Source organism: Grampus griseus (assembly GCF_964374135.1).
Source record: "Grampus griseus genome assembly, chromosome: 1".
NCBI lineage: Eukaryota > Metazoa > Chordata > Mammalia > Artiodactyla > Delphinidae > Grampus > Grampus griseus.
In genome coordinates this window covers 98601171-98622643 of record NC_139017.1, presented here as the reverse complement: position 1 = coordinate 98622643, position 21473 = coordinate 98601171, and the positions used below count along the sequence as shown (strand labels likewise).

Sequence of the window (21473 nt, the reverse complement as noted above, 5' to 3'; positions counted from 1 at the left end):
GGTTTTATGTTCTGTTATCGAGATCTATGCAAAGTTTAATGTGTTTCCCAAATGTATCAATATCCAAACTCTGTCTTCTATGCAGATCTGTTGGATTTAATCTTTAGGCTTTGTTAGGGAGGGTTTAGGGTGGGCCTTACTTTAGGTTGTGGCCCTTAGCCCTAAGGTCTGGCCTTTCCTGTGTCTCAACATCATGTGAAAGTGTTATCAAGGTGTTAAGATGATTTTTCCACTCTGGCGGGCCAGAATTTCAATGTTCCCTGGCACTGTTCTTCCCACAGATGCCCGTCATCTAGTGTCCCTGCTCTACTCTCTTAATGAATCTTAAGTTGTTAAGTAGTTTCACCCTACACATCTATAGCCCAATCCTCAGCCACAAATTCATGGGGGACACCACACAGAGGATTCTGGAGCCTCCATTCTGCATAGTTCCCTAACTTTGATGCCTCATTCTGCATAATCCAGCCACTTAAGTTGACTCAAACTTTGATCTCAAACTCTTTAGCTCAGTGACTTGCCAACACAACTTTCTCAGATACCTGCTCTCTGCACCATTATCAGAAAATTGTCTGGACAATCGTGAGTTTCATCTCTTATTTCCTTTGTCCTCCAGGATTACAGTGTTGTGCCTGCTGTTATCCAATGCCTGGAAATAGTTGCCTCATATGTTCTGTCAGTTTTATAGTTGATGATGGCAGAAGAAGTAGTCTGGGATCCGTTATAACAGCACGGTTATAACTGTGCACAGTAGATGCAGAAATCTACTCTCTTCTTTATATCCCCAGCACTTCCCACAGTTGACCCTTGAAACACGTGGAGGTTAGTGGTGTCCACCCTCCACATATTTGAAAATCTTCGTATAACTTTATGGTTGGCCTTCTGTTATCTGTGGTTCCACCTCCAGGCTACAACCAACTGTGGATTGTATAGCACTATATTACGTATATCGAAAAAAATCCACATATAAGTGGGCCCACACCGTTCAAACCCCTGTTGTTCAAGGGTCAACTCTATCCAGCAAATAGTTAGTCTCCAACACCAATAAATCTTTATTTAACAAAAGATTGACAGACTGATACTTTTCAATGAGTTATACTAATCCAGTTAAGTAATATTTTTATTATCCTATGAGATCTCCAAAATAGATTTTATTCTGATATAAAATTAATTTCCTAAAATTAATAGGGGATGAGGAGATAATTTTCTCTGGGAGTTTTCAGTTGCTTCCATTTATTTATAACTAACACAACTTTCTAGTCCTTTGATGATAAATAGATAAATACTCAGGCAAATTATAGTGAAAATCTAGGTTAACAGGAGTGCCTCAGAGAATGGAATTTTCTATTAATGGAATTTTCTATTCATGTAATTTTCCCACCTTGTGAGGGTTAACAGAAAACCCTTCTGTTTTGTTACTTATTATTGAAAATGTCTATGAAATAAAGCAATTCACCTTCCTTTAGACGAGGTAGCCTTTTAACATACAGCAAATTTGAGACAGATCTTCCTTCAGTGCCTTTGAATGCCAATCCATGCCGTCTAGTCTAGACCTGGAACAAGTTCACAGAAGGAAGAAAATATCTAGGCAGCTCCCCTAAATTATAACTTCACCAAATTCTGATCATACACAACATAGGCCCTTTCGGAAAATGAATAACACTCTCCTACCAGGTTCAAGTGTGATTCCAGAGACAAATGAATATCCTCTCACAACATCTTTTATAAACAAGATACAGTCTCCAACCCCAGATTTTGTAGAACAAATTGAAGGAACACACAGTTCCTTTCCCTGTTTCTAGCTAAGATCAGAGGAAAAGCAATACCCCAGTTTTCTGAGATTCTTGAACTGTCTCATGATGCAAAGCTGCAACTGGAGGAATCCTGGACCAGCTCCTGAGAAGTGTCCCCATGTTGCTGCACTTTGTTCCTTTTCATTTACAGCCCTCACAAGCAAGGGAGCCAACCAATCACTTTGCTGGCTGAAGGACAAACCTTGTTCCCTTTCCTTTTTTATTTATTTATTTTAAAATTTATCTTACTTGAGATTTATTTGACTCCTTGAATTTGTGAATTGTATCTTTCAACACTTCTGAAAAATCTATCATTATTCTCTTCAGATATGGCCTCTGTTACATTTTATTTTTCTCACATTCTATTCTCCATGATTCTTTATCTTTCTTTTATGTTTTCCATCTGTTTATATTTCCTGGATGCAGTCTGGATATTTCTTCTGATCTACATTCCAACTTATTAATTCTCTCTTTAGCTAATACAAGCTGCTATCAAATGCATCCACTGGGTGTTTGTATTCACTGCAGTGTTACTCAAAGTGTAGTTTTCAGAGAAGCAGCACTGGTATCACCTGGGAGCTTGTTAGATATAGCAGTTCTTGGGCCTGACTTCAAACCAACTAAGTCAGAATCTATGAGAGTAGGGTCCAGGAAACTGTTTTGACATGCAACCTAGTGAATTTTTATACATGTTAAACTATAATATGCAGCCATTTATAATATATTTTTTTAATTTTATAAATTCTATTTGATTGATTTTAAAATGTGGTTGGTAATTCCTTGTTTTCTGTTTCCCGGAACATTTCTTTAAATTTGTCTTTTACTTCTTTTTTTTAAAAATAAATTTATTTTTATTTATTTATTTTTGGCTGCATTGGGTCTTCATTGCTACGTGCAGGCTTTCTCTAGTTGTGACGAGTGGGGGCTACTCTTCATTGTGGTGCGCCACGCGGGCTCAGCAGTTGTGGTGCACAGGCTTAGTTGCTCCGTGGCATATGTGATCTTCCCGGACCAGGGCTCGAACCTCTGTCCCCTGCATTGGTCCTTGACCACTGCACCACCAGAGAAGTCCCTGTCTTTTACTTCCTTAAACATAATAACCATATTAGTTTTCTATTCTAATATTTGAAGTCTCTGGGGACCTGTTTCTGCATTATGCTTTTTCCGTGGGTTTCATGCACAGTGCCATATTTCCTTCTGAACTTAATGTTTTTTTGTAAAATGCTCATTTTTCTTTCAAAATTGTTTCTGGGATGAAGGTGCACTCCCCCAGAAATAATCGGCATTTTTGGTGTGACTTTTGTAAGGGTACGTTAGACTTACAGAGTGTTTAGATTTACAGAACCACTTGTGTGGGCTACCAATACATTTGAGAGCTAGCTAGTGGTTAAAACTTCTCAGAAGCAATTTTTTTTTTCTCCTGATCTGATTAGTTGGATGACATATTTCCATTCAGTCCCCAGAGGCTGGAGGAAGGTGGAATTACTTCTGATTACAGTGAAGATCTAGCTCTTAGAGTCCCTTTATGTAGTTATGCTCTTTAATTAGACTCCCCACCTTGTATGAGCCTAAGGTTTATTCTGCTATTGCCCAAGCTCAGGCGTCCACATAGTTCAAAGCTCAAAGTCATCACTTTCAGCAAATGACCTCAAAGCAGCAACAGTGCTTAATTTTATTTATATTTTAGTCTGATAATTTATACCATTTTATCAGTACTTCCATGTATTTAAGGTCACATATGTATGTTACACACACACACACACACACACACACACACACACACACAGTGGTATGCTGGAGCTGACTTCTGCTCTCAAGATTGAATTCTTAACATCTCTTCCCAGGTATGCATTCAGTGACATCACGTTGGTACTTTGAATGCGGCTATGATGGGACTGTTCACACCACGAAATTTGACAAATACAATAAATTAGGATGCTTTTTTTCTAGAAAGCGAGCTGTTAAATATTAAACAGCCCATAGCAATATACATATATAGTCCAACGTTTTTCCTGTGTTTTTCAGGAGGATCTGTCTATCTAACAGATGGAACTGTCTTTGCTCTCTCCTCTCCACTACTGCAGACCTTGCTTTCACGGGAGACCCACTGTGTTTACCCAAGATATATGCTGGACTTCTTTTGCTTCTCCTAGCTCCTCATTAATAAACATTCCAAATAATTCAACTCCAGATCAAGACTCTTGTTTTTTGGTTTCCAATTATTTAAACTTTAGTCTTCAAAAATATCCTGTAAGGTTGTTATTACTGTTATTTCTCTGTTTTGTAGATGAGGAAACTGAGGCCTGGAAAGATTATGTAACCTGATAAAGTTTACACACCTAGAAAGGGCTAGAAGTGAGTTTCAAACCCAGGCCTAACTCTAAAGCCATCCTGCCTCAACTGACTCTGTCTTTTCTGTTCCCTAAAACCAACTAGTCTTTCACAATTCATTCCTTCCTCCCTAAGTAATCTTTTCTTCCTCCATAGTCTTTAATAATATCTATCTTTCTTCCTTCTGTTTCAAAATGATAATTTTCCAAAGTGTTTTCATGAAAAATAAAGTGAGGGGATGTTCTGGAGTCAATTTATTCTTGGAAATGATGACTATTATAGCCTCCTTTTTATAGATCCATATGTACAATAACATATCAAGAACTCTAAAGAGTACTTCAAAAAAAAAAAAACCTCTTTAAGTATATCAACAGCTCCCTGGTCAACTATCTCTTTAAACTCCAAATTAACTACATGGAACTTCCTTCTTATTTTATTTTATTTTATTTGCCACAATGCATTTCTGGAAACTGAGTTATAAAGAGGCTTTGGAATAATGTTGTGATTTGGATGCCGTATTCTTAATGAAGGACTTACAATCAAATAAATTATAAATATGAACAATAATCTTCCTATAAAGCAAAAGTACCAAAATAAGATTTCATAGAATTTTAAAATACTAAAATGGTACAAATAGACTGCATATTTGTTATTGAATAGACACCATTGTACTATAAAGAGAATTCACATCTCATGAAATATGCAATCCTGCTGTCTCATAAATTTGATCTGAAACTAGTATTCTGCCATAATAAATACGACTAAACTTTCAAAGTGTTGTTGACTTCTAGGATATTAGGACTTTGGACATTGGTGGAAACTCCTAAAAGGGACAAGTGTGTTAACATGGCAACTCATAGATAATGAATATTGCCTTTACTTAATTTATATTTTAACTATTGGTATTACAACTCTATAATTTTCTTTTTACTATAAATGTATAGCATATCAAATCTGTCCTGGTCTTTTGTGGGCTTGATATACAAGCTATCATTTATCATACTGATGCTATTGAAAAATATATTCTGACTTTCAAACAATCAACTAAGAGATAAGCATTGGAACTTGACATTCTGGGGCTGCCTACCCCAAGATAAAGTAGAACAAGCTGATTGGTCCAAATGCATACTGAAATCAGATTCTATATATAAGTACATATATATTCCTATAGGAGCTTATTTGCTTGAAAGTTACTTTCTTCTTATAAAAGTTGATAGGTGACTTTTGTTAACTGAACCTATTGCTCAATTAAGATTTTACTATACTTTGAAGTATTGCCAATGCAGCTAACATTTTGAGAAACTGGGCTAAGATTATCCATCTTTCATCTTCTTAGACTCTTTTAGGACATTACTTCCCTACTCATGTTTCAATTATTTGACCTTGCTATGTGACAAATTAACCTAGGCATCTGAGGATTGTTTGTCTGAGAAAGGCTTTATTGCTCCTTCACTTTTGTAGGGTAATTTTGCAGGGTACAGAATCTTAGGTTGGTGGTGTCTTTTCTCAACACTTTAAATATTTCACTCCACACTCTTTGCTTGTGTGGTTTCTGAGGATAAGTTAGATGTAATTCTTATCTTTTCTCCTCTACAGGTAAGGTTTTTGTCCCCCATCTGTCTTCTTTAAGGACTTTTTCTTTACCTTTGATTTTTCTATCATTGGAAAATGTTTTGCCCAGGTGTAGTATTTCTGGGAATTTTTCTGCTTGGTGTTCTCTGAGCTTCCTGGATCTGTGGTTTGTTATCTGACATTAATCTAGGGTACTTCTCAGCTATTATTGTTTCAAATGTTTCTTCTGTTTTTTTCTTTCTTTCTTTCTTCTCCTTTTGGAATTCCCATTATGCCTATGTTACATCTTTTGTAGTCGTCCCAGAGTTCTTGGTTATTCTGTTCTGATTTTTTTCAGTCTTTTTTTTTCATCTTTGCTTTTCAGTTTTGGAAGTTTTTACTGAGATAGCTTCAAGCTCAAAGAGTCTTTCCTCAGTCATGTCCAGTCTACTAGTAAACCTATCAAAAGCATTATTCACATCTGTTACATTATTTTTTATCTGTAGCATTCATTTTTGGCTTTTTTCTTAAACTATCTCTCTGCTTGTATATTTTTCAGTTCTCCTTCTCCTTCCACTTCTCAAGTGAGACAGGATGGCTAAAAAAGGCTGGAGTTGTGTATTTTCCTTTTCCCATTTCAGTTAGGCACTAATAAAACCCCAGCAGGTTAGGCTCTGGTTAAATAATTTTTCTTTTTTTTTTCTTGAAAAAATAAGAGAAAAACTTTATTTCAAACAGGTTCAGTGGTATGTATGCTATAGCAAAGTCTAGTTGTAATAGCAGTTTCATTTCAAACCTGAATTGATGCACAAATGTGACACTGTTTAATGATCAATTACTGATAAAATGTGGATTAAATCCATCAATGTGCCAATTCTGACATTTATTATAGACCTTATTTTTTATTTTAGTAGTAGAGGCTAATTTTCATCAGAAGAAAATGAAAACAACCTCATGGCTTCTACTAAGGCAATGAGCTGTATCCCCAGTATTGCTTTGAAATTTTACCCCTAGGTTGTTAAGAGAAATTCTGACTTCATCCAAATGTATTATTCAACTGATAATCTTCAGTCATCATCTACTGGTGGCTTGATTGTTACTCCTCTTCTTATCTGACCCCAACCAATTAAACGCCAGTGTTTCTCAACTCTCTGGCTAAGGGCTATTTTTTCTCCCACTTCTGTGCACACAGGATTGGTGAGAACGATTTTACCCAAATCAGCCTTGACTGCCCCAACTCTTCCTCCTGTTGAAAGGGATCCTGTGTTCACCATAAGCACTTCATTCTTAGATAGCTTTTGACCCTTTGCTGCTTTTTTGTCTCCTTCCATGTGTACACCAAGAAGTCGTCTAAGTAGGAAATAGGAAATTTCCAATTCTGTGAAGATCTCTGGTAAAGCTCCAACTACATCAAGTACCTGCCCCACCATTCTGTCAGCCCAGCACAAAGTGGGGTGAATTTTTCTTCCAACTCCAATAAGACCCCCTGGAGCAGCATACTGAAGATCATTTTGTTCACCAAAAGTAATACAATTTTGGAAAAGATTGGTTTACACGAGTTTTCCTTTGCTATCTTTGGAAACAATACCAGGTCTGACTTCTATCTCCTGACCCACCTTTAATACTCCTTTTAAAATACTACTACTAGCCACACCACCTTTAAGGTCATCAAACTCACAGCCAGGTTTGGTGACATCAAAGGACCTAATAACAGTAAGTTGGGGTTCTGAAGTAAAGTCTCTTAGAGGTACTGGAATTTTCTTAATGATATACTCACAGACAACTTCAGTATTATATTTCGGATGAGCAGAAATTGGAATAATAGGAGCTCCTCTTGCTACTGTACCTTGTACAAATGCAAGGATCTGTCCATACTGTTCTTTAGCCTGACTTTCTTTTACCAAATCAATTTCATTCTGCAGAATCAAAATATGTTTCAGCTTCATAATTTCTATGGCAGCCAGGTGTTCAGAAGTCTGAGGTTGAGGACAGGATTCATTACCAGCTATTAACCAAAGAGCCGCATCCATCACTGCTGCACCATTCAGCACAGTAGCCATCAAAATATCATGGCCAGGACAGTCAACAAAGGAAACATGTCTGACTAGTCTGAAGTTCCCTTTGGTCCATGGAATGTCTATAGGAAACTCATCAGGTATACTACTTCCACAAGATCTGTAACATTCTGGCTAAGACAGTTTGCCTCATTAAGTTTGTAAATCTTGGCATTAGCCTATCCAAACTTGATCATAATATTTCTTTCTAGTTCATTTTTGAACCTGACAGTGTGAACTCCAGAAATAGCTTTCACAAAGGTAGATTTTCCATGGACAATGTGACCAAGTGTACCTATATTAATTGTGGCTTGTCTGCTGATAACTTCATGCGAGAGTGGAGTCAACCTGGTAACATCCAGTGTGGTGAGATCTTGGCGAGAAAGATGTTGCTGCCCCAGAGTCACACCAACCTCGCCCCCCGCCATCTAAGGACAGATCTTGTTATGAAGAACAGAATGCTCTGACATATCTCAAGATGGTTCCTTTACCCCTCCTCCTGCCAGAAGCACAAGGAGATTTTTCTTCAATATTCACTGTGAGAACTTCTAAAGGTAAAACTCACAAAAGGTCAAGCTTGTAAAGGTAAAACTCACAAAAGTGCGGGGACCCCCTTATGACTGAATCATCCTGGAGTTTTTAACTCTCAGAAGTTGTCCACACTGAGCCTTCAGCAATTCATTGATTACATTTTAGGTTTCCCTACCCTGATGGTACTAGTTCCCGTGAGGTTGCTGCTCGTGAGTTTCTATGTTGGTAAGTTCTGATTCTATGTGCTTGCCTTTCAGTCTCTCAATTGGAGGGGGACGGCAGTTTGCCTTGCGACTTCACTTCTCTTATGGATCTAAGAAGAGTTGATTTTTCATTATGTTTAGCTTTTACTTGTTGTTAGGATGAAATGGTAACTTCCAAGCTTCTTGTATGGCAGACTGGAAATCGTCTTTTGGGATCTGGGGGTTATTGACAGTCTAGACTTGTGTTGACTTGAATACTCTTCAAATCCCTTTTTAGTTTATGACCATCTTTGCAAAGGAGAAACATTCTGTTGGTTCTTTTATTGAAGCTTTCAGCTGTACTCACAACAATTTTTTTCAAAATTTGGTTAAACTTAAATCATCTTTGGAATTTAGGAGTATTTCTCTTATCTCTACCAGTCTATTTGCCTGATGAATTTTCTACATTGGAACAGATAAACTGATGAAACTCTGGATAATTTCTCCTGTTATGATTCCAGAGTTACATTTCTAGTTCTTTGTCTTTTTCATCTTTTTCATTTGTTCTTTTCCTGTGCTCTCTGAGGATACTGTCTTTGCTGTTATTGTTGAGGTCAGACAGACATCTGGTCTCTCTGAACTTTTCCCATTGGGTTTTATTCATAGACTTCTTTCTCTTTCTTTTCTTATCTAATAGCAAACAATATCTCATATTCCCTCATATCTTGGATTTTTTCATCTAATTTAAATTGCCAATTGGTTGCCTCTATTATATGAAAAAGGTTAATGAAGAATTTAGCTAGAGATTATCACCTACTGGCCCAGTCAATCTTTACATATTAGATTCAAACTGTGGAGCCCAATTTTTCTCGGCTTACATACTCACAATTTGGTGCACAAAATTCAACCCAGATAGAGTATAACTCATTCAGAAGTTATACCATTAAAAACATCTGGTGAAAATATAGTCACAAAGATGAATGATTTATCATTAGTTGCCATCTGGAGTCTTCTCTTGAGGGAACTAAAACTTTCATCATAGTAGGATGTTTTGCTATCAATTGGCCATCCTTAAATTTCAAAATTAAATATATACAAATAAAGCAGCTCTTATGGTTCTAATAGCTGTTTTTCTGTTCTTTGCTTATTTGAGTTCTCCTGTTCTATGATATTGTGTTAGGATTTTTCAGTATTATGAGTTGGCACCTTTTAGATATTTGGGTACCCACTGATGCTTTTTAATTTTTTAGATTTTATTTATCATTGATGTGCTGATAATGTCAAATATAAATTGATCTCCCCACTTTTCCAGAAATAAAAGCCATCACATCTTTTTGTACTCAGATATCATGAAATGATATAATTCTGTGGCACTGACCATATTTTACTCCTGACCTTTAAATTCTTAGTAAATTTCCTTCTCCTTTAAGTATAATTTTAGATATGAATCATAAATGTTTACCCATATTAACTAGAAAACAATGTGATTAATAACCAGTCTTCAAGTATTTTAAATATTTAGCAAACTGATACCAGTGGTTTTATTCTTTATTTAATTCTTAAAATTATGTCCCCTGGAAGTTCCTAGTTGAAGTCAACGTGGTGCTTAGATACACTATCTAAATTATACTCAAGGTAATGATAACTCTTATGGAGTGCCCATTATGTGACAGTAACTCTACATATTTTTAATCCTTTAAAGAAACTGTTTTTAAGGTGGCTAAAACTTATAGAAATTAATTAATTTGCTCAAATTGTGCTCATATATGGAAAATTCATGGTAATAACCTGGACTTTTGCAACTCTAATGCCTGCGTCCTTTTCTCTCTACAGCATTACCTCTCCATAGTACAGGTGAGCCATCTCTTCAGTTATTATGATGTCTGATTAGTATCTCAACTCTCTACCTCATTTTTCCTGTATAGATTATTAATATGTGGCAGAACCAATGAATTTGGCAGAGTAAATATATTTATTTACTCTCTAAGTGACTGACAGATCACTGGATGGTCATTAACACCATGGCTGTTAATATACATTGTAAAAGATGGCTGAAATGAATGAATCATCCCTGGGATGAAGGCACAGCACGTGGTGTTTCCCAGCGTTCCATGGTGATGAAACTTAGAGCACTAAGTTTGGGGTCACAAGCTTGAATTGAGACTCTGCTCCACTACTTACTGGATGTGTAATATTGCACAACCCACTTAACCTCTCTGAACTTCTATACTGATCTCAGTGTTTTCAAGAAGATTAAATGAGATATAATGTGTGTAAAATGGTATTACCTTCTGAAGAACACTCTATAAATATACTTATTTTATTAGAGCAGCAGCCACTGGTAAATTCTAATGCTACTGAGATTACTTGGAAAAGAGAGAAAATATGTTGCGTGTTACTGTTCTATTATTTAAATCTTTTCACACTTGGACTCCTACATTGCTTTACAGTCTGGATCATGCTTAACTTTCTGTTTGCAGCTTAACATCCTGCAAATGATTTATCACTTGCTTTACCATCTGTGCCTGCTACAAAATCTAGGTTAAATTATAGGATTTTTGTGTGTTTAGTGTCCTATGAAGACTTGAGTAAATATTTGGGGGATCTTCTAATGCATGTTTAAGTCTTCCTTCTTCCTTCTATAATATTCCTCAATATTTTGGTATGAGTGAAAGGGAGTATATGAATTAATCAATAATAATTAATAAGCTTTTGACTGTGGCATATGCTGAATACAGTCAAGCTCCCGGAGGGCAACACATACAGCATGTTACAAGTCTGTCACAATATGTATGATTTATGTATGTAAATACTAGGTCATAATCAATCTTCATTTGAAGAAATCACATATTTATAAAACAAAACAAGTCAGCATTTAACATTACTTCTGTCATCAGCAATGTTGTCTGAAGCTATCCTACTCTGTACTCTGCTGTACCATTAGAATAATCTATTATGGTATTTACAGAGAAAAACACTCCATACAGGAATTTCTGAGTAAGACGGAAATAAATAGGATGTTGCTTTTCTATTTTTTTGCGATACGCGGGCCTCTCACTGTTGTGGCCTCGCCCGTTGCGGAGCACAGGCGAGGCTCAGCGGCCATGGCTCACGGGCCCAGCCACTCCGCGGCATGTGGGATCTTCCTGCACCGGGGCACGAACCCGTGTCCCCTGCATCGGCAGGCGGACTCTCAACCACTGCACCACCAGGGAAGCCCTGATGTTGCTTTTTTAATGACATATTTTTCCTTTATTCCAAGTAAAATACACAATGAACAATAATTAAGAGGACAATTTGATGGTCCATATGACAAATTTTAGTGGGTACATTTCCCGTGGAAAGTATACATAGTTGACATACCAAAAAAAAAACAAACAAACAAAAAACTTTCCGTGTGTTTTAATTAGGGAGCTTTGATAGTATTCATTATAGTAAATTATTTCAGATATAATGTTAAAACAAAGATGTAGCACACAAAGCAAAATTGAACAAAGGTCCAAATGGGATATTATTAAAATGTCAAAATGAGTAAGCAGATGGGGTTTGTATGGCTCAGTGGATTAGTCACCAAGCCCCATTACCGTGGGGACTCTAGTGAAATCCAGTCTCAGTAGAATGATCAGAAAGTAAAAATAAAGGGTATATGCAGAAGCAAATAAATCATTTTATTTGTGTTCCCAACTAAAACACAGAGGTTTTTTAATATTTACTTTTCTTTCTTTAACCACAAGACTACATGAAGATTACAATACAGCTACATTTATTTTTGTCAGAGCTTTTTTCCTCTAAGATTGTAGAAATGAAAATAGACGAAGAGATTGGAAACTATACAGATTTGTCATGCTCTTCACGTAACAGAGCACGTGCCCTGCAGAGGCTGGATGAAAGCACGCACTTTCTCTAGTGAAGCTTCAGCACAATACACCAGCGATCGCGTGGGGAGGTGCCACTCAAAGCGCTGACTCTGTAACAATCTCATAAAGAAGAAATTAAGATTTTTTTTTTTACTGTCTTTCATCCTGATCATCCCGCTAAAGCAATTACTACTACCTACTCTTTGCAGACACAAATTGAAACGTAGCCATTTACACTTCCTCCAAATTTTGACAAATCACTTTGACTTTTATTATGGCTCTACAGTTTAACACTCATCAAACCTCACAATCTGTACTGGTAAGTTAAGATTTAGAACACGAACACACATCCTGCAGGAAAAATTAGAATTGGTAGAAAGTCTTTTCCCTAGATCAAATAAAAGCATTACTCGGATATTTTATGATAAAAAGAAAGTAATTGCATGTTACACACTAGAGTTTGTGAAGTGTGCTTTCTGGATGACTTTTTGGTAAGAGCTCAGAACTGTTTGGGTGGCACTCCACTACATAAAATAAACACTTGCTGAATGCAGATTCCCCCATATAAGTAGCTCTTGAGACAGCAGCTGCAGTGTAATTGTGAATCCATTATTACTCTAGAGATGGAAGTCAAAGCAAGCTAAAAGAGTAAGATGATACAACCCAATCTATTCAGAATACTATGTTGATTTGGGGGGATTCCATAGATAAGCACAGGCTACTATTAAAATATAGTCTGCTCTTTGAGAATTCACTGAGTCCATTGGTGCTAAATACGTGTGTGTATATACAGGGTTTTCCAAGGAATCGTAACCAATAGAATTTTATGTACATATGTAATTCTAAATATATATGGCAAGATATATAATTAAGATACTGCAATAAAGGACGAAATTGAAAGTAGAATAGGAATCTCATATTGCTGCACTGGTGCCAATTACATTACCACATTGTTTCCTCACTGCAAGACTGATAAGAATCTACAAGCGCCCAGAGCCCAAGAGACTTGAACATGCCTGGTGAAAATTGGAAATCAATAGGAGTCTATAATCGCAAGCAAACGGAATCATTTCCATTGGGGTGAAAGACGGCAGGCAACACAGAGCTTGTGCACAGCTGTTGCACACAGGGCCAAATGGTGTCCTTTCTCTTCTGCCTGCCTTGGTGTTCCTAGGTGGACACACCTGTTTGTTTGTTTGTTTAATATTGCTCTTGTTTATAAAAGAAAAGGAAATTGTTCTTTAATTTTAGGCATCAAAGGAATAGCAAACGCTTGCATTGAACTCATGCTAATTAAATAATGATTTTTTTCTGAATTTACTAGGAATGGGGGATAATTCATCTGAATTTGCCTCCTCTGCCTATCTGTACTCCTGGTACCAAGTGAGCAAATGTTTCCAGATTTTCCATCAACTCACCACAAATTCATCTCAATTCTGGCTCGAGGTAAACTCCATTTCCAAAGCTAAGAGGTAATTTAGTCTCCAGGGTCATTTGGTTCTGCCCCTCATTTAAGCAAAGTCTACAAATTCTAAATGAAAATGAACATTACTATCCCCTAGGGGCCAAGCTAAACCAAACATTTAATTTCATTGCAAATGCCTATTTTCTCCTAGTTGAAATTACAAAGGTCTTTTTGTTGTTGTTCTTGATTTTTAGTCTATTACATGATGCACCCAATTCAAAGCTGTCCTTGAGCTCTCTGGCTGAGACAGAAACACACAGTTCAGTGATACGAACGTGGAGTCCTTATGAAAGACACGAATGCATCCACCCACAGAAAAGCAGGTAGTACACTCAGTGACAGCCTCCCTGAGACAGAAACGGAAAGAGATGTTGCTCTTCAGACAACAGCGCCTTCAAAAGACTTTCAAAATGTAAACCGAAGTTACCTTCACAGTATTCACGGCTATCCTGTCCACTTTTCGAGCAAAGGCGATTGTACTGAACTTGATGGGTGCCTAGGTCAGTTCTCAACAAACAATGCTGACCCAAATGTCAGTTTATTTCTAACAGTTTGAAAATATAAAATATGCTAGGATGCTACCTTGTTAGTGAAAAGTGTGGAAATGTTGTAAATGTTGCCCCTGTGGGATGACCAATACATGCCTGGATTTAAGGGCATTTTTAAGGTTGGGGTGGATCTATCTTGAAGGGTCTATAAATCCGCATTAATAGTTTCCAGAGAAATTGGGACTTAACTTGTTGAATGAGATATAGATTACTAGTTACCAATATTCTACAGTGCACAAAATTCAGATTTAAGAGAAAACGGCTTCTCCTACAAATTGACTTTTTCTACCCCTTCTACACTGCTTATGTTCTAGTAATTTAGTTTGTTAAAAGGAAATACGGACCCCAAATAGAGATAAACAACAAAGAAAAATACCCAGTATGATGTTTTACACAGATAATACAGTAAATAAATATCTTTGAAATTCATATAGGATTTTCTATAGAGTTTAATGTATGCCCTATTCAGCATCTTGGTTTCATGCAGCATGATTTTTTCCTTCAGAGAAAGCGGCCTCTTCCTGCCATGAGTTGAGATATATTTTCTTAAGTGTGCAAATTCCATAAGCACAGGCTAGTCTGCGGCAGAAGCAGAATGGACATCAATTTATGGACTCTGACTTGGGAAGAACCCAAGAATTTCTCTCTTGAGGCTTTCAGAACTGACTTGAGTTCCTCCTCTGGGCTTACTGTATTCTCCCACAGGAATTCTTGCCTCAGTTCATTCCAGTAGAGCTGTCTTCTTCAACACAACTCTGATCTTGTTTGTCTTTTACTCACACTTGCCAGCGGTTCTTCCATTGCAAGGCTTATATGGGGTGGGGTGGAGGAAGTCTGACCATTTTAGGCATTTTAGAATGCCCCTTACAGGCTTCATCACACCTTCTTAATTTTATTCCTCCTACATCTCTGCAACATCATAGTAAACAGTCATCTTACACTTGTATCTATCTGAGTCATTCACCACCGTCCACCACTTATCTTAGCAAATTTCTACCCTATAAATCAGGCACCTCACAGGGCTGGCATGTAGTAGATGCACAATAAACCATGTGATTGAAGAAGAGATCAGGTGGATGAGATGAGAGCCATCTTCATGGTACCACTTCAGACTGTTGCCCAGAGAGCATCTCCATGGAACTTGGAATCTTATAAAATCCCTTTCCCTCTGGCTCCTGAGAGCACTTCCTGTAAAATGCGTGACAAAATACACCCATTTTACAACTATGGAATTTATAATTTAAAAAAAGTTCAGATTCCTTCTCCTTTTCAGAGAAAATGAGTGCATTTTATTATATGAAGCAACACCTAATGTATTTTCATGTACTATTGTTTAAATTTCCATCTTTACCAGATAGATTCTCAAACATCCTTAACTTTGGATGATCAGTATGTTTGTGCAAGAGGTTTCTGGGAAGAATCTGTTTTTACCCTAGGAAAAGGCAGGATATCAACATGTGAATTGCATAAAATTCAACATATAAGAACATATTTTTTTGTCTAGTTCTATTTCTGCTCTTTATTGAAGACAAACATAGACACACACACACACACACACACACACACACACACACACCCCCCATAAAAAAAGTTTTGAGAGGAACAAATTTTCTTTGACAAGGCATTAGTTAACATTTTGGCCTTTTGAAGTTTCCTTAATACTAGGATTCCCTGTGCTAATTGTTCAATTTACATATTATTATACACATACACTGTTTATTCGGTACTAAACTGATTCCAAAAGTACTACATTAAAATAAACTTGTTATTTGGTGACTGGCTTTGTTCATAAAGTTCTGTGTTTGGCATCTTCACATTTTCCAAAATATATGTGTATATAAGAAAAGTCATTATTCTAAGTTTCTTTTTAGTGTAGCTTCCTTTTAATATTTTACATACATTGCATCTTTGTTTTATGTAATAAGTAATTTTTAAAATAGAATTCAAAAAAATTGTAATAATAACATAGGATGTCCTAATGGAAAGGCAAGTTATAGGGCAAGAGGCTATCTCTTCTTTCAGTTCATTAGTTTTTGGCAGAGCCCAACCAAAGTCAAATTCACCTAGGATGCCCAATAGCTGTGGGCATCTCCACAGGGTCAAGAAAGCAAACCCATGATGGATTAAATTTTTTTTTAATTTTAACGTTGCAAGAGGCGCTTATTTTACAGGCACTGCTACAAAATTAGGAATCATCATAAAACATACCAAATGGAAAATTATTTGCTTGATGTTTATAATCAAACATGACTTTGTGAACTTGCTTGTAAAAGTCTGTACCTTCAAATCTGTAAAGCAAGGGTTTACCACAATGAGACATAAACTGTCTCTATCCACAATATTTGTATGTATTTCCTGTACATACAAATTCTTCCAACAGGCAGCAATGCTTGCAAATAGGCTTTAAACTTCCATAAAGCTGCACAATATTTCACTTTCTGTTAAAACTTTTACACTCACTTAGGAAACTTAACCATAAAAATGCTTATATGTATAGCCCAACTCTGAACACTACTGGTTTGGTTATGAGTATTAAATTTTTGACCAAAGAGTTTGGTGGGTTTGAGTTGAAATATTGACCTAAATGCTGTATTAATGATCATTCGTAAAACACATTCAGCATGCTAACATTATAAAATAGGGTTCCATTCAAAATATACATTGGCAGTTGTATTTGTATTTTAGGCAGAATAAAAAGCATGTGTAACTTTTTTATATGCATCTAGTTTAAGCAAATTACTCTGTGAAAGTATGCTTAATTTAAAAAAGTGTCTTAAAGTCTTTGTGAAAAGTAACAAAGAAAAGGTAACTAAGTTTTGCCATTCAAAAAATGTTGTTTGTTAATATTGCCTTCCAAAATATAAGGGTACTTTTCTTCAGCTGAAATAGAGCTATGACACCAGAGTTATGGCGTTTGCAAATTTTGATTCTAAGTATGATGGCTGCATTTATTTTATATACAAAACGTTGCTGCATTGAACAGTGCAGGACTTTCTACTTCAGTGGTAGTGAGTGTTCTTTGTTCTGTACATAACGCAGAAATGAAAATGATGTAGTAGTCACTGATAACGAATCGGACACTGCAGAGCTGTTTGGCGGTTCGTGATTCGTGCCTTCGGTTAAGAATTCTGGGATTGTCATTCAATTACCATCCTTTTGTGGCTCAGTTCCATGATCTTCAACTTCTTGCTGCTTCATCAGCCCCTTGCTGCTCTTTCAGGCACTCTAACCTGCTCTGCGTCACACACTTGGGCCTCTGCCTCTGCTTCTCAGCCTTTACCAGGTGCTGCCTCCTCTCCTTTGCTCCGGTACCAGCATGTCTTCATCTCGCTGATGGTTTGAAAAGGAAGGAGGCCCTGCTGGGCCTAGAAGGAAGCTGCCGGGCCAGGGGCTGAGGACTGACCGGCCCAAGGAGGTGGGGCCTCCGCAGAGGCTGCACCGCTCTTCTCCCCACTTCAGCCATGCCTCCGCCACCCCTACCCAAGTGCCTTGCTGAGGACCATGACCATCCCCTTCTCTGCGTTTTTTTCACTCCCCCCAGCTCCTGCTTTCTCCAGGGGGCGGGGCTGAGCAGCCCAGGGGACTAAGGGCAGGCATTAAAGCACCTGGGAGAAAGGCAGGAGTTGAACAACCTGGACAGTGGCCTTCAAGCTGTGTCTGAGTAGAGGACAGGGTATGTGCTTAAATGACGTGGATGACCAGGCCAGAGCTGCAGCTGGGACTCTCTTCCTGGGAATTGGGTAAGGCTGTTTGCTACATGTCCCCATTGAGGAAAAGGATGGGCATGGGGGGGTTCCAAGAGACCCTGTGTGTGTGCATGTGTGCACGCAACTTTCTTGGTCTATGTCTTTGGAGCACCGATTGTAAAGTACCGGTCCTCCAGCAGCGGCCTCCCCCATCCTCAGACCCCTGCCAGCTGGCTGCTTCCCTCCTTAGCCTGCCCTGCTAGTCTCTGAGCCTCAGAGGACCCAACCTGTGAGAGAACAGGGCTCCCAGGGCCTCTCAGCCTCTGTCTCTCCTCCGGATGCCCTCCTCCTGCACCCCATTCCTGCCCTGCCTCTGAGCTGAGCTCCTCAGCCCTCAGGGTCCCCTGTAAGTTCCCTCAGAAAGTGTTCTCAGGAAGCCCCACTCCCTTGCCCTGGCCCTGTTTATAAGACTTCAGGGCTAGTGCACCCCAATCTTCACAGACACTGAACTTAGAGGTTCTACGTCGGTGCCCCCAACGGTGCCCCCCCAGCCTGCAGTCACCCCATTATAGGCCCTCACTGTACGCCTCACCTGCTCACTGCTGAGGTTGCCTTTGTACCTTCTTCCCCCCCACCCCCCGCCCTCTGTTCCCAACCAAATGGTGGCAAGAGCTTGAATCTTTCGCTTCCACGGTTGTGCTCTCCCCATCTTCCCACCATACTAGCTACTACTGGGGCTCCATTCTGTAGAGAAAGCTCTGGATCGCAGGGAATGCAGGGTGGCCTGTCTAGGTTCCTCTCTCTGTGTAGAAACGGTATAGACCATTAGAAAAAATTCACTTATAATAGACCGAATTTTCCAGCAATACAGAGGCTTGAATTTGAACTTAAATGGCTTTTTTAAAAACTTAATGCTACTCAACCATAAAAAAGGATGAAATTTTGCCATTTGCAGCAACATGGATGGACTTGGAGGGCATTATGCTAAGAGAAATAAGTCAAACAGAGAAAGGCAAATACGTATGAGATTATTTATTCATGGAATCTAAAAAATACAACAAACTAGGGAATAGAACAGAAAAGAAGCAGACTCACAGATCTAGAGAACAAACCAGTGGTTATCAGTGAGGAGAAGGAAGGGGGGAGGGGAAATAGAGGGGTAGAGGATTAAGATGTACAAACTATTATGTATGAAATAAGCTACAATATATATTGTACAACAGGGAGAATATAGCAAATATTTTATAATAACTGTGAATGGAGTATAACCTTGAAAAATTGTGAATCACTATATTGTACACCTGTCACTATATTGTGTACAGTATCACTATATTGTACATGATGTATATAATATTATACATCGACTATACTTCAATAATAAAAAGAGAGAGAGGAGCATTAAAATATGAAAAAAACTTAGCATAATATTTCTCCCCCTCATGAATTTGAGGATGGAGATTCAAGCTCTCTACACATGGGAACCAGGAAGGATTTCTCTCACATGAATTGATAAGTTCCAGGAGGGAAGGACCATGTTTGTCTTGTGCAGTTTCCTCAGTGGTATAAAGTACACAGTCAATTAATGGTGATTAAACAAATGAGTGACTGGATCAACACATTAGTACAAATGTCATTATTAAATCAGCCAGTTATCCAGCAGAAGGTGCAGAGTAAGAACAAATAAGCTTTGAGGCCAGAAAATAAAATTTCCTGAACCTTGGAGGACAGGAGATAAATGGGCAACATATTGCAACCCTAGGCTACAAAGGTGCTCTGTTACACAGAAGGCTGATGGACAGGCAGGCACTGGCTTGAACTTGGTGTTGGATACGGAGATGCCAGTGTTGGGAGGCACTGGGTAGGACCGTCAAAGACCAATTTGTTCAGACTGTTAGCAAAGTAATGCAAGGAAGGGTTGGAAGCATATTGCTATGAAAGGAAACCTTTCAACTTTAGCCTTAAAAAAAAAAAGAACTTGGAAAACTTTTGCAGGTACGCAAGTGTCTATCTCTATCACTGACAACCTTTCCTTCTTGGCCCGTTTTTTCCATCTTCCATTTTCCTATTCTTCTTTGGAGCAAATGTGAGCTCAAAAGCTCTCCACCATGTGCCTGGAATCTTGCTGGGCAGCTGGTGGCCAATAAAGCTTATGGGAAAAGCCTAGAGAGAAGGTGAAGAGAAAATGTTTTTCAGTCTTTCCTACCACCCAGGCCTGACTGGACCAGCTACAAAACCTATTTACTCAGCACTATCAGCATTCTTTTTTTTTGGACTATAGTCGATTCACAATGTTGTATTAGTTTCCGGCGTACAGCAAAGTGCATCAGCTATACATATACGTATATCCACTCTTTTTTAGATTCTTTTCCCATGTAGGCCATTACAGAGTATTGAGTAAAGTTCCCTGTGCTATACAGTAGGTCCTTGTTAGTTATCTATTTTACATATAGTAGCGTGATCTGCCAACTGAGACAACAACCTTTCCAGTATGTATGCTAGAGGGTCATCGGCAGGCCCTGAAATAATCTCTTAAAGCCCCTAGTACAGTGTTGCTTTTCCTCCTTTCCATGTACCCAGACACTCCTCCATTCTTATCCCCACCCTTTTCCTAGGGAGATTCACCAATAGCTTCTCTTTCATGAGAGAGCCACAAATGATCAAGTAATTCACAAGACAAGCTCCAGCTTGCAACGGGGTATAATTAAACGGTGTCACATATTTACCAACTGGCTCACCTCTAGATCAGCATATAGGACTAGAAAAGGCTTTCCCTGTGCTAGAAGAATCCGGCTGCCTGCTGAGAAAACTGTGTCAGCCTGACAGCGCCTGGCTTAATTACTTCAAACTTAAAATAATTAATAAGTTCCTCATTTTCCAACAGGAAAGCACTTAATGCTGTTCAATCAAATAATTCAAAGCCTACGTAGCTCGCTGCTATGTAAGAGGGTGCTGGGTTTGGGGGTTCTTCGCGCTTTCTTCTTCCTGTAACGTTGGGTAAGGCACGCGCTACATATTTGAAATGATGTTTTCTTGCCGAGCGTCCCACAGGAATGTGAGTTCCGATCGTTACATTTCTTCTGGCAAATCCAGTCTTCCTCAGATTCACCAGGGAGAGCCTTGCTTTCCCCTCTTCCTCCTTACTGATCCTTCTGTGTCATGGGGTTCACTGCAAATGGTCTGAGTAGACTTTCAGCCCCCAAACCTAAATATTTGCTTAAAATAAATGTAGAAAGAGAGTGTAGGAAGGTGATTGAAAGAAAGAATAAAAATGATGCGGGGAAAGGAAACCTGCAAAAAGGAACCATGGTAATGCAACGGCAATGAAGGGTGGGTAAAATGGGCCCCAATTTCACTTTCCTCTAGTGGGCTTTCGGGTGTCTGCAGAGGCGCTGCGGGAGGTACTACTGAGGCACAAAGCAGCAGCTCTTATTTTTTTAATGTTTAAAGGAAGCTTTTTCAGGGTGAAAGTGAAATTTCT

General features: G+C 38.3%; 1 pseudogene across 1 annotated transcript; it reads right to left on the bottom strand.

Moving 5' to 3' along the window:
- Positions 1-6739: 6739 nt before the first annotated feature.
- On the bottom strand, positions 6740-8154 carry LOC309824653 (eukaryotic translation initiation factor 2 subunit 3, Y-linked-like; annotated as a pseudogene). The gene has a single exon. The product of its transcript is annotated as a eukaryotic translation initiation factor 2 subunit 3, Y-linked-like (transcript).
- Between the last annotated feature and the right edge of the window lie 13319 nt (positions 8155-21473).